General features: G+C 42.1%; 1 long non-coding RNA gene across 2 annotated transcripts in view; it reads right to left on the bottom strand.

Moving 5' to 3' along the window:
* Positions 1-7513, bottom strand: part of LOC128410295 (uncharacterized) — a 42711-nt gene extending 35198 nt beyond the window's left edge. Inside the window, exons 1-2 of one of the 2 annotated variants that reach the window (XR_008329448.1) lie at positions 7300-7513; positions 3780-3927 (exon numbers count right to left, since the gene is read on the bottom strand). This is a non-coding gene — a long non-coding RNA (uncharacterized LOC128410295). The remainder of the gene's footprint in view (positions 1-3779; positions 3928-7299) is intronic. The other variant, XR_008329449.1, reaches the window with a different exon arrangement.
* Between the last annotated feature and the right edge of the window lie 4616 nt (positions 7514-12129).

The raw sequence follows: 12129 nt of genomic DNA, 5'->3' as shown, positions 1-12129 counted from the left end.
TGAATGATGATTGTAACCTTGCTCACTGGTAGATGTTCAAAAAGTGAGGAGCTATATTTGGGCATTCAGAACATTCCGCTGGGATTATCAGCTTTTACACGGGATTGTCAATATCCAACAAACTCTTTATATTCATTGTAATATGCATACAAATTTTATTATTCCTGAAATAGCATTCAGTAGCAGTTGTGGCTTGTTTTTAAGCCCTTCCACAAAGTCCAAAACAAGAGCTTAATGTTGTGGATACATACATACCACCCTGAGGAGAGAGAAAGAAAAAACTTGTTTTTTGTAGAGTTCTTATAATAATGGTTGATGAGGCAGGACCAGAAACCTCTAGGGCACATTGACGAAGCACAACTATTTCAAATGCCACATTAAGCTGGACTCATTAGCCGTATCTACCTACCCCTTATAAAATTCCTAATATCATTACAAATGTACTCTGCTTTTATTTTCCAGTTAAAGTAACTACTGTAGGTGTACCTTTCTCAGCCTGGTCTACTTGTACCCTACTTGTAGGCAACTGATGTTATTTCATTAATGATTATTCTTAGCAGCAGTACTATTAGCATTAGCATTAGCAATAATATTTTATTTTACATTTCAGGGCCCTCTCTTTCATTTACATTATTTTGTTAGGCAGCTGGAACATCCTGACCTTTGTGTCCCTTAATAATTATCTGGAAACCCTTAATAAATACAAAAGCCATTTGAAAATCTCTTTGGACATTTTTGAAGCAGAAAGCATTAAGGGCCCTATCAAGTTCAGTTACTTACCGTTCATCAGCCTCACCTCCTGCTCATAATCACAAAATACAAAGTTCCCAATCTATATTTCCTGTCAACATCTGCCCAGCGGCTAATTAGGCAATTGCCACAGCTGTACTTTTTCTCTTTTTTTGCGTCTGTGCCTGTCTCCAACCCCACTTCAAAGGTATCATTAAAATATGTAGAAGGACAGTATGACAGTTTGGACCCGCCTTCCAGTCCGCTTTGCTTGTACCTGCCCAGGTCTCTAGACGTCTGCATAATTAGGATGCAAAGTCTAAGTGGCAGATCAACAGTCTTAACTTTCCACTGACATACATGGCACATTAAAGTCCTTATCTTTTGGCTAGATCAACCCCTGCATTTTCTTTCCTTTACAGTGAGGTCATGAAAAGACTTAAAATGATCAAAATATAGGGGAGGAGTTCATCTGAAAACCAGTACAAAGAAGCGGCACATCATATACATTCAGATGTCATCTGAGAATTGTAATGTGGTTGGGTTATATAGTTCACCTAATTCTGTACTGTTCTGTACTGCTTTTAATTGGGTTTTTAAAAAACCTTTTTACACTGATGTGCACTGCCCGCTGCCCTGAGATTTTGTGAGAGGGTGCTATATAAATGCATTCGTATAACAAATAAACTGGAAAAATCAAGCGCATCACTTTAAAAATGAGGGTTACACACCTCTCACTTAAAATTTATGGAAAAACTGGATGAAGTTGGAAGAGTCAGAAAATTAGAATGGATTACTGAGAATCACAGAATCCTTGTTTTTCAACAGATGGCAGTAGTTAATGGTGAAAGTACACTAAAGACATTACTTGGGGTTATTAATGATGTGCATTCCTGTAAGTAAACACATCCATTTCTGTCGATTATAGCTGCATTGTAAGTAGTAAATCCACACATTGGAGTGAGGACTAAAATAATCAGAGTGTGTATGTGATGCTGAGTTTTAATTAGCAGCATCATACTAGAATTATTTCTTAGAATTATATGTTAAACAGGCACTGTGCTGTACTTTTAAAAAAAGTATATATCACTATAAGCCATTATGCTAAGTATTTAGAAAGCTGTGATAATTAGGGTAATGCTTCTAAAACCAAAGGGAATGCATATGATTTTCTGAGAATGGAAACAGGCCATAAATGTACTGTAAAAAGATAAAATGGTAATGGACATTTATGTTTACACTTGTATACAAACCACAGAGGGAGGCGCATATTTTGCTAATTCTTCATAGCTGTTCAATTCAAGAAAATCTACAATAGCAAACTACATTTCTGCACTCTTTTAAAAATCCAAATTCCCCACTCCTTATTCCAGACTTTGAATGCCTATAGAATTTCCATCATGCCCAGGCAGCATGGCCAATAATCAGGGATAATGGGAATAATCCACAACATCCAGAGGGTATCATGTTAGGTTCAAAGTTTCTGGGACACAATGCATTTTGCAAGTACAGTCCTGCTCTGGAACTGCAGAAATCCTTTCTCCAGCAACCATCTCCTTATCTCTGTGAAGTACAACTAGGTACGTTTCTTGTTATAATATAATGAGAACAAAAAAGCAGCTATTCTCTCCCACATACCTCTTCATGGTTGTATATCACCATCCTATCTGATATCTTACCATCATATCTCACCATCCTCTGAGTTGTATTCAAGCTGCTTAGCTGAGCAAAATGATGTTATCTTTATACATTAGTAATAAGAAGAGATGAGAAAGGTTTACCAAGCTCTGTAACTATAATAACTACATCTGAGAGCAACATCTACTCTTAAGAACTTGCCTCACTTTGTAGGAAATGCTGTGTACAGATAACAATCCTGGCTGCATCTTTTATTTACAAAAGCCAAGTGACCTACATTTCACTTCATTAGATATGAAAAGAGCATGTTAAAATGAATGAAGGTGGACTAGAGTAACCTGACTAGAAGAAGATTGTGATTAGGAGTCAATAGGTCAACTCGGAATACAACTTAAGTTAGTTATAACCCTTGGGTTTTATGACAGGGTTGGGAACCTCCAGCCCACGTATCAAGTGCAACCCACCAGACCATAGGAGCCAACTCTTAGGGGCCAAGGTCCCTTCGCCCTGCCAAAAAATGTTTGAGGGGACCCCCCCCCCAAGTTGATGGGCATTGCCATTCCAATGGTGTGAGTGTGCTGTGTCTTGTGATCAGTTGTGTGTGTTGGGGCTTATCAGCTGCCTCAGTATTTTATTCAAGTTGGCACCCCCCACACCAGACTCTCTCCATGTCATACCCCTCACCAGCTGTACTCTACGCCCTCACGTGCTTTTGGCTGGCTAGAATTCTTCCTCAGACTTTGATATCGCTTCTTGCTTAAGTGGGTGGAAAGATGGGAGGCCATAGAAACCTCTGGCTTTGCATAGCTGGAACGGAGCCCACTGCTGACATGCAGCCCCTTGTGGTGGGGGTAGACTGCTTCCCTACTTGGGCTCAGAAAGGATTCCAGCTCCTGATTCAGTGGGACAGGCCTGCTGCAATGCTCCAAAAGCTCCGCCTCAATGGCACCCCAGCATGGAGAAAACTTAGCTGGGCAGCTGTTCCTATGACAAAGCAGTCTGCTCCACTCGTGTAGGATGCAGAAAATTGGTTGTTGAACCCCTCTTTCTCCACTGCTGAAAGCAGTGGGACAACAAACACTTAACTTTTGACTAGATCTTGCCTGTTGTAATGAGGCTCACGATCATTGCTCAGTTTCTACAGGAAATGGTGCCTTCTGCTCATTCAGAAAACCATGATTGGGAATCATACATAGCTTCATTCAAAAATTAAATCGCAACAGGGGACCTGGGCTTAAATTGCTAAATGTGGCATTCTAATGACAAAGCCACGGTTTTCACAGAAGTGTTCTCTATAGCTTTTACTTGCCGTTGTGATGGGAGGAGGCGAGCTTTTGATTGATTTAAAAATGGAAAAAACATACAAGGGGAAGGCCAACAGAAGAGCATAGTGTAAATGTACATACACACACCTCATTTGTCCATGATTTTTTGCAGCTGCCCTACTTTCGCAGCATCTCCTGGAGGCTTGCCTCCGGCTCCTTCTGGAATAACCCCAAGGCCAACACCTTAAAAGTTTGACAGGCAAGTTATTCACTCTTCTTATTTAATTTTTCTTTGCTGGAAACGAAGAGAGAACTTTATAGCTATCTTTGCTATTTATGGTTTCCTACACTTCCATTAAATCCACCGTTCCTAAGATAGTGCTCCAATTTGTTCTCACAACTTATTTCCTCTAGTAATATAATTCTCTCCAACTTTTCCACAGTTCTCTCTCTATGTGTGCATGCATTTAAAAATTGCACTGTCAGAGCTTGCCAATTATAGTTCAACTTTTGCAAGGGTGGAGTTATGTGCTTGGTATTTAGGCACAGGCTTTTTGAATTTGGTTTGGTTGCACAACATTGCTCCCTGTGGGAAACCTGAGGGTGCTCATCTGTTGTTGGACTACAACTCCCACCAGCCCCAACAAACTAGATCAATGGTCAGGGGTGGTGGAAGCTGTAGTCTAGCAACAGATTCCCACCCCCCCTACTTGCTATTGACTTCTTGGAAACTTCTCGTGAAGTGCTACATTTGCTTTGTTTAACGGATGTATGAAATTGCTGAGAAGTTAGTTATGAATTTAATGAATTAGGCTGCTTTACTAAGACTGTTACAGAGCAGCAGAGCAACTGCTGTATCCACAGCCCTGCCATGCATGGCACAGCAATCAAGCCTGGATGGGGCTCCGTGCTATCTTATGATGCCAGTGAAACTAGCTTGGAATCCAACAGATCTTGGGCTGTTTCAACCCCTTCCCACCCTCAGAATGCCCTGTTTCAGGGCCTTCCACTGGTGGGGATCCTGCCAGAGGCCCTCCTGCCTATTCACATTTGACCAGCAAAAGGAGAAGGTTGGCACCGATTGAGGATTGCCAACAGAAGGCTGACTTAGCCAGGAGAGTTGGGCAGAGGGGCACCTTCACTTATTCTACCACCACCCAGCTTGGTGTATAGGGGATTTGTATTAAATTTGGCAAAAATAAAAACTTCTGCTGGTGTTGGGTCAGACCAATGCTCCAGTTTGTCCAGCATCCTGTTACCCCACATGACAAGCCAGATCTGTATGGAAAGCTCACAGCCCGGACTAGAGAACAATCGCCCTTTCTCATTATTGCTCCTCAGCAGCTGGTGCTCAGCAGCATACTGTCTGAGTCACAAGGCTGTATAAAACAATCATGACTAGTAGCCACTGATAAGGACAATGTTTGTCCAGTCCTCTTTTAGACCTATCTAAAGCTAGTGCCCCTCAATCCATCTTCTGCAAGTGAGTTTCATTAATTAATTACGTGCTGAATCAAATAAGCATGTGATCATCTAAATACAGAGCATATGCTCTGTCATGCAACAATGCACACTTCCTGTCCCTGGTACTCATGGATTCTGGGAAGTATTATACTGTGAAACCAAACGGATGATGATGATGATGATGATTTATACCCCGCCCATCTGGTTGGGTTTCCCCAGCCACTCTGGGTGGCTTACAACATATCTAAAAACCTAATAAAAACATCAGTCCTTAGAAACTTCCCTAAAGTGCCTTCAGGCTGCCTTCAGATGTCTCCTAAAAGTCAAGCAAACCACCATTTTTAAAGGTCCAAAAAGTGTGCGCATGGACACAAATGTGGATGGACACAAAAGAGCTTAATGTCTGTTGAGGAGAATGTTAGGAGAAGAAAGGGCAACATCAGGGGTTTATTTAAAATGAGGTCATTTGGTTGCAGCATGAACTGGGCTTGTTTTAGGCCATAATTGGGGAACTAGCAATCCTCCAGCTGTTGTTTGTGTCCAGTTCCCATCAGATCCAACAGCATGGTCAATGGTCAAAGATGATATTAATTGTAATCTACCATAGCTTCTGCAGCCTTGTTTTAGGTGACCACTTCTAAATTGGGCCCAGAAAAAACTGCCCATCAATAATTATCACACCAATTTTTCTAATCTTACAGAAATTTCCAATTTTTGCCCTAAATCATTTTACAATCAATTTCACTTTTAAATAGCTGCATGAATTCCAGGCCCCTAGAACATCAGGGGTTGAATATTAAATTTGCTACCAGCAAAAGATTTATCTGTTTGTATCTAGATAGCAAGTAGAGGCAAAGCTTAAACATTATGGTGGCTACTGTTCTATAAATACCTTTGATAGATAAATCACGAACTGTTGTACCATTGAGATGCTGTAACATATTCTCTCCACTCAAGGATATTGGAAACAAAAAATATTCACAGCAAGTAGAACAATAGGCGCTCTTTAGAAACAATACAAATAGCAGAAAATTAAAAAGAACTTAAAGAGAAATGTATCATTCAATGTTCTAAAAGCAAATTGTTTCATTTAGTAACTATTGTTTTCAATGAAGGGGAGGCAACTTTTACTGCTTAAATGGACACAAGACAACATTTTAGACTGGCTTCAACTGTGCCATTTAAAGCACCTCTTTCCAGCTCTTAGTGGCCATTTATGAAGGGCAGAAAGGTGCTTCTTGTGTAAGCAAGTGAAAAAAAAAATTGGGGGGGGGGTGAATGAAGGACAGAAAGACACTTCTATACCATTTTATACCGGTTAATGACCACACAATAAGAGGGATTAAAACTGCTATTGAAGCTCCCAGAAATTTAAAATACTATCCAAGCATATTTAAACTTTGAAGTGAATTTACCATCACCTCTCCACAGTATTTTCCATGAATTGACATGCATATGGGCATAATTCCTCCAAAATTTTAACTTTGAACTCCTTCTTTGGTCACACTGACACATGTATAGGGTGGTGGGCCCGGGGGGGGGATATCTTCTCCTGCACTTAAAGGGATGTGTGGATGTTTAAAACAGAAAAAAAGCATAGCTTCCGATTAACAACAGGAGCTGAATGTCTTGAACCGCGGCGTACCTGACGGCAAGTCCTGCTGGTGTACAGTTCCAAGGGTGGATGCTAGCGAGCAGTTTGGCAATCCAACAGGTTGAGAAAAACGGTCCAGGTTCGATATAGTGAGCCAAGTCCAAAATTCAGCAGTCAGGCCAGGCTCCCACTGCTGCAGCCAAGCCAAGGCCAGGGAACCTGGAAACCAGTCCTGAAAAGCAAAGTCCCTTAGAGCTCCTGAAACACCCAAGCCAGGGTCCATCAACAGGGAAAGCTGAGCAAACTGAGAGCCTCTGCGTGCATCCCTTGGATCTTGAATGAAGCATCTGGGCTTGACGAGGCATGTGACCCTCCCCTGCCCTGAGCCTAATCCAGCTGAGGGGCCACAGCCCTCCTCCCAGAGCTAATGAGCCCCACCTGGTCAGTGAGCTGGGCTGTGTTCCCTTGCTTGCTTCAGTCTCTTGCTGTTCCTGACACCTCAGAGCTGGCTGTGTTCACAGAGACGGGGGCCCCTCTGGCTCTGGTGATGTGGGGGGTGATTTTAAAAAATCAATCCTCCTGTCAAACTGTGAATATCCCTTAACTCACCCAACTTGAGGATATTCCACCCTTCTTCAGCAGAGTTTCTTTTCTTTCAGCAACATAAGCGGCTCACGTATATGTCAAACAAAGCTTTCTTTAATAATAAAACTGTAACACCATAACACACTGTCTGAGAGAAACTAAAACAACATCGTGAGGCGAGAACGGCAGTTGGTCTCTCTAATTGAACTGAACTGAACACCCGGAGGGAGGGGCCAATTCCAGAGCACAGCACAGAAGCCCCGCCCACCAGATGCCAGGCATTCTGCTAATCAAATTAGGCCCCAGTGTTTTTCTTAAAGTGTCCCCTTCCTCTGGCTCCTGTGAACTGACCACTGCCCCCTTGCCATCCTATGAGTACCTCCTAAGTCCCCACCCCCTTTCTCCATCATTAGTCTGCACTGGTGTGTCCCAGTCATAACTACACCCCTCGATGGGATACTCTTCTCCCTCCCTGCTGTCCTGTCAGTTCACAACATTGTAGGAAGTTCCATAGTGCTGTGAAAGTGGCTTGAACACAGATTCACAGCCTTCCAAAGCGTTTGATATGAGATGAAAGAATGGGTGATCAAACCAAAGCACTCCCACTACGCTGTGGTGAATAGATGTCATTCCAAGTCTCATCTGTAGCACCACTAAAGCGGTGCAAAATCCTCATCTTCAAGACTGCTAGCACTGAAGACATTTTACAGGCCCTGCTCTTCAGTTGGAATGGGCAAATCTGTAAAATTTGGTATCCCCCGGATTCTCATTCTTTTTACAAACTTTTTGCAAAGGACGGCTGTGTTTCACTTCTTGTATAGCATGGGTAGGCAAACTAAGGCCCAGGGGCCAGATCCGGCTCAACAGCCTTCTAAATCCGGCCCGCAGACGGTCTGGGAATCTGTGTGTTTTTACAAGAGTAGAATGTGTCCTTTTATTTAAAATGCACCTATGGGTTATTTTGGGGGCACAGAAATTCAATCATCCCCCCCAAAAAAAATATAGTCCAGCCCTCCACAAGATCTGAGGGACAGTGGACCAGCCCCCTGCTGAAAAGGTTTGCTGACCCCTGTTGTATAATTTTGGAGAGTGCAAATTAGGGAATTTCAGCTTTAAATGCAAACTAAATCAATTTCCTCCCCCATCTGTACCCTTCTGCATTCAACAGCAAACCAACAAAGAGAAATTGAGCAGTTTTCCACATCAATTTACCCCACACCAGGAAAAGAGTTTCACCCACAAAATATCTGCTACTAAAGGTTCAGAAACAGGATTCAAAAATAGAGGGGGGAAATTATAATTATGCTGGCTTCCTAAGTTCCTATTTTAGCTTGCAAATGTCAAATCAATAGCACAGAGAGCTGCCATCTGGATTCCATTTTATTCATTTTCCAGCAACATAATGCATACATATTGGCAGAGAAGTCAAATGAGCACAGAGGGTGCAAATACTGAAAAATGGAAATCGTATTGAGTGAAGACCATCCCTGCTCCTGCCAAGAGCTTCAGAGACACCAACAACACCATCACAACAGGCCCTGAGGGCCAAACTACATGTTAGTCTAAATGTGTAATTAGCAGCTGCATCTGGGATTTTTCTTAATTTAATTACAGGTGTGCCCCCCTCCCCAATCTTCATTAGGACAACAGGGTACAGGGAGGGGAGGTCTAATCGTTCTCTCTCCAGCCTTGATCCTGATGAACTTTCCTTCCCACCCCCGTCCTCTTGCTTCAGTAGTTCGGGGGGGGGGAGCTCCCATGGGTAAACATAACTCTAATGTAGTTATTGGGGTTTCCCCTAATATACCAATACAGGTACCTAAATTTTCCAAAACCATTCCGACAGACCACCATTCGACAGCAGTGATACTACTGCTGTTGGAGAGGAAGAAAGTCCCAGCATGTGAGCAAAGACCTGCCAGTTTCATGAGCTGCAAAGATACCATCATGAACCAAGCTCTGGCTGGCCCTCCCAGCCCCTTCCCAGGGGCACACTTTGGTCTTTTAGATTTCAGCAGTACATTGTCCAAGGCCAAAATCCCGCCCCCCGCTTTCTCTTCTGCTCAATTCACCACGTCATAGTTGTGACACTCGGCAGCACCCCCTAGGCTCAGCTCCCAGTGTGGTGGAACCAGTTGCTCTGCTCTAAATCTGCCTCTGCTCCTGTGCTGATGATTACTTAGGAGACTAGGCAATGTAGTACAGTGGTACCTCGGGTTAAGTACTTCATTCATTCCGGAGGTCTGTTCTTAACCTGAAACTGTTCTTAACCTGAAGCACCACTTTAGCTAATGGGGCCTACCGCTGCCGCCGCGCCGCCGGAGCACGATTTCTGTTCTCATCCTGAAGCAAAGTTCTTAACCTGAGGTACTGGGTTATCGGAGTCTGTAACCTGAAGCGTATGTAACCTGAAGCGTAAGTAACCCAAGGTACCACTGTATGTTGAATGGTGTGTGTATGACTTTGAATGTTGTGGAAGAGTTTACTTACAAGGATTGCTCTGGTGGTTCTGGAGAGTTATTTGCAGGTTGTTTCTTTGAAAATTCCTTTATGTTTTTTGTTTTGTTTCATTGAGACAGGGAAGCATTGTTGCTTTAAAAAAAAATCTGGACAAATTGAAATGGCAGCTACTAGGGATTGTGGAAAAGAATGAGAAATATCAGAATCCAGATAGATTAAGCTTAATGTGGTCTTATTTATTTGTAAATTTGTAAAATTCTATTTTGGTTTTTTATAATAATTTTTATTAAAGTTTTCAGGTTTTACACTTCCATATTAACATCTTTCATTATACCCATGCATTCAACGACTTCCCTTCTTCCCCTTCCAAGTTTCTTTTAATTTACCCATAATGTCTGCATATTATTGTATATCCCCCCTAATCAATTCTCCCCCCATTTTACACCCTTTTAAATATATTATACTGTTGAATTTACCTTAATACTGCCAGCGTTTTCAACTGCGTACAATTATTTTCCACATACTCAACAAAAAATTTCCACTCCTATTTAAATACCTCCTGTTCTTGCTCTCTTATTCTGCTTGTTAGACCTGCTAACTCTGCATATTCTATCATCTTAACTTGCCAATCCTCCGTATTAGGGACCTCACTCACCCTCCATTTTGGGGCTAACAAAATCTGAGTTGCTGTTGTTGCATACATAAAAAAAAATTCTGACACCTGCGTACCTCCTTCTCAACCATTCCTAACAGGAATGCCTCTGGTTTGGGGGGAAATGTTGTTTTAAACAATTTTTTCATCTCATTATATATAATTTCCCAATATTCTTTAACTTTTTTGCATGCCCACCACATGTGACAAAAAGTTCCTTCTGTTTCCTTACATTTCCACTATGGATCAGATTCAGATTTGTACATCTTAGCTAATCTACTTGGTATTAAATGCCATCTATGAATTATTTTCATATAATTCGCCCTCAAAGTGTAGCATGCAGTAAATTTGAAATCTTTCTTCCACAATTTCTCCTAGAGGTCAAATTCTATATTACGCCCTATTTCAGTTGTCCAGTGAGTCATTGAAGCTTTTACCAGTTAATCTTTTGCTTCCTACTCCAATAATAGCTTATACGTTTTAGATGATAGTTTTTTATTATTCACTTATAAATGTATTTAAAATTGTGAGCTTTGGTCCAGAAATCCATTTTTCTTATCTCATTTAAAAATATAATACAATTGGTGGTACTGTAACCAGTCTGTTACTTGACTCCTTGTTTATTCCATTGGTTTCAATCTGGGTTTCCTCCCTGAGAAGTCCAGTAAGTCTCTAAAAGTTGCCCACTATGTAAAATTCTATTTTGAATGTCCCCTTTTACTCCTCAGTGTGTGTAACCTCATGTGGTAAAGGTAAAGGGACCACTGACCATTAGGTCCAGTCGTGGACGACTCTGGGGTTGCGGCGCTCATCTCGCTTTAATGGCCGAGGGAGCTGGCGTACAGCTTCCGGGTCATGTGGCTAGCATGACTAAGCCGCTTCTGGCGAACCAGAGCAGCGCACGGAAACGCCGTTTACCTTCCCGCCGGAGCGGTGCCTATTTATCTACTTGCACTTGACATGCTTTTGAACTGCTAGGTTGGCAGGAGCAGGGACCGAGCAACGGGAGCTCACCCCGTCGTGGGGATTTGAACCGCCAACCTTCTGATCGGCAAGTCCAAGGCTGTGGTTTAACCCACAGCGCCACCCGCGTCCCAACCTGATGTGGAATGAACTCTAACTCTAATATGTTTTTAGACTCCAGATGTTTTTAGACTCCAGTCCCATCAGCCCCAGTTATCATGTCCAATGGTTAGGGATGATGGGAGTTGTAGCTGAACAACATCTGAATGTCCATGGGTTTGCCACCCCTTAGTGGGGAGATTATTAATGTCATTTAAAAAAAAAAGTTGTTTGCATAGAAATGATGAGATTGCAGAGCTACAATTCCGAACAACCTTAACAAAATACTGCCGCTATGTGTTTTATCGTCTGAGATGTGGGTAAAAGTGCAAGAATCAACTGCACCATCTGTCAGAACATGTGATCTGTACACCTGCACTGTTTACAATACAACATTGCTTTTGTGTTTTGCCTTTACATACAGAAACAGAGCAACAGGCACCCATTAATTAGAAGCATTAGCCAAGATGCTGGTTTCCTTCACACAAACAAATACCCCCTCAAGCTTACCAGCATGTGAAATTTGATCTCTTTCTTTGGAAATTTCTAGGCTTTTTTCAGTATTCCCCTTGTGTAACTCTTCTAACTACAAGAGTCACTGTGTTTGCAATTCACTCCTCCTCCTCCTCATACAGAAAAATCCCAGTAGGAGATTTGGCCTATTTACTACATTTTGCTTA

The sequence above is a fragment of the Podarcis raffonei genome, chromosome 3 (genome assembly GCF_027172205.1).
Source record: "Podarcis raffonei isolate rPodRaf1 chromosome 3, rPodRaf1.pri, whole genome shotgun sequence".
NCBI classification, from domain to species: domain Eukaryota; kingdom Metazoa; phylum Chordata; class Lepidosauria; order Squamata; family Lacertidae; genus Podarcis; species Podarcis raffonei.
The sequence above is the reverse complement of the archived record's forward strand: the minus strand, read 5'-3'. Positions and strand labels throughout refer to the sequence as shown.